Below are 2,218 nucleotides of genomic sequence, written 5' to 3' on the forward strand. Positions count from 1 at the left end.
GACTGGTGCAATCAACGACTCAGAGGTTAATCTGAACCGTGACACAATGTGTTTCTAAATAACCATAGCATCACTTTAACATTAAATGCTTCTCATCTACACAGGAAACAGTTCAGTTTCACATCATCCTGCACAGAAACGATGTTTCCTTTAAATCAGGTTTTCATTTGATAAGTGACTTTAGGCTGCATTCACACCAGGCCTGTTTAGTCCACTTTAATCAAACTCCAGTTTGTTTTCATAAAAAGTCCCGTTTGTTTGCTAATCGACCTAAAAACTGAACTCTGGTCCTACAAACCTGTTTGGGTTCAGTTGGAGTTAATCTGGTGCGGTTCAAATGGAAGAAGATTGGAGATCGCTCCAAAAGCAGGAAGTGGATTGCAGCGCACGGCATTCTGGGTAAATAAAACCAAAAGCGCTAGCCTAGTGCTAGCAGGAGGTTTGGCTCCTGATCTCCAGCTAAAGACAAAAGAAAAATCCTCCACTAAAATCTGACGCCACTCCAGTTGTTTACATTTTGTGGGGTTGTTGGTTGTCAAGTTTAACAACTATTAAAACAGATTAAACAAACAGAAGAAAGAGAAGAGAGTTAGATTATTTTGTACTCATGAGGAGAACGGACAGAGATGTGTTTTCTGCTACAAATCTCCTACCGGTCTGAAAACACATTTGTCCTTTCCTCTTTTTTATTGCTTCCAGGATCTCTGTCACAAAGAGCACTGCAACTCTCAAGGGGTGAGGAAAACACTTCAATCACATAGTTGCAGCACAAGTGTCAATCACTAACAAAACACATGGTATCTAAACACTAGATTATTCTGTTCCAGACACAGGATAAAACAGAGTTGTACGTCTTCACAGTGACAGTTTTACATCTAACAGGTCAGGAAGGCCGACGTTTCTGCTGAGTGATAAACCCTGTTGGACCTGGACGTCACTGGTTTACTTCAGAGAGACCTTCTGGAGGCTAAGATGAAATAAAACAACAAAGGTATACAAGTCAAGAACATTATTTAGGTAAAACTATAAAACCACATGAAACAACAAATATTTGATAATAATATATACAATTTACCTAACACTGGTGCAGCGCCCCCACAGGCAAGGAGGAGAACAGGTTTTTGAAGGGTTTGGTTCGCTAGACAGTAGCTGCGTTTAGCTAATTTAGCGCTAACAAAGAAATGGGTTCTGTGGTTTTTAGCCAAAGACAAAAGAGAAAAACTCCAACCAATAAAATCTGACGCCGCTCCGTTTTTGTTTCCATTCGGTGAGGAAGGAAGTTGCGCTCGGTTTCTTCTTCAGAGGTTTTTGTGTCGGTTCCTTCAGTGGTTCTTGGTGCAGCGCCCCCACAGGCCAGGAGGGGAACAGGTTGGTTTGACTCAGAGCAGAGAGAAAGAACCAGAGCAGCTGGAGATGTAACGAATGTTTCAGTTTTGAATTTCATCCAGTTTGTTTCCTCTGGAAACCAGAGAAATCAGAGCTGAAAACATTTCTGTTTACTGCAGCTTGTCCAGGTTTTTAATCGCTTCAGATCAACATAATATCATCCTTTCAATACATCTCAACGTCAGATTGAAATTTTATACATTTTTCAAACTTTATTTTAGTTTTTTAATCTAAATTTCTCTAAATTTTTACATAGAGAACTTTGAATTATCTTATGCTTGAATAGTTTCTGTTGTTGATTGGATGATGCAAACCTGCTGCTTTAATTTCAAACATGTTGGAGAAAAGGTTCATTGAAGGAGTAAAAATAACTCCAATCTATTTTATACAGCGTTTATTTATTGTTTGTACATCCCCTCTGATGTAATTTGGTAACAAACAGTAACCAGACGTCAGTGACACTCTGTCAGTTTGGTTCTGTTCGCTGCAGATTAAGCATCATGGCTACAGTTCACACCACTTCCTTCCTGCTTCTGCATTCAGGACTTCTCACTTTTTGTTGTTTGAAGTTATTTAGTTAAAAATCCCTTTGTGGGAGAGACCCTGCATGAAGAAAACAACAATTTGCATGTTGCACTTTTCTTCAGAAGTAGGGGGAAAAGTGGAAGAGGTGAGTAGGTGTGTGTGCAAAACACCAAGTGGGCAGGAAGGGAGGCGGGAGAGACGCTGAAGGCAGCAGGGACTGAAACTCTCACACTTTTTATAGCTGGTTTTCGAAAAATGGTGGGTGGACGGATATTTTAAGGATCAAATTAAAATGTGCGGTTTGAAA

General features: G+C 39.9%; 1 protein-coding gene across 3 annotated transcripts in view; it reads left to right on the forward strand.

Moving 5' to 3' along the window:
• LOC122846989 (NACHT, LRR and PYD domains-containing protein 12-like) overlaps positions 1-2,218 on the forward strand; it is a 626,610-nt gene that overhangs the window by 50,836 nt on the left and 573,556 nt on the right. The window lies entirely within an intron of this gene.

Source organism: Gambusia affinis, linkage group LG17 (genome assembly GCF_019740435.1).
Source record: "Gambusia affinis linkage group LG17, SWU_Gaff_1.0, whole genome shotgun sequence".
In the NCBI taxonomy this organism is placed as follows: Eukaryota; Metazoa; Chordata; class Actinopteri; order Cyprinodontiformes; family Poeciliidae; genus Gambusia; species Gambusia affinis.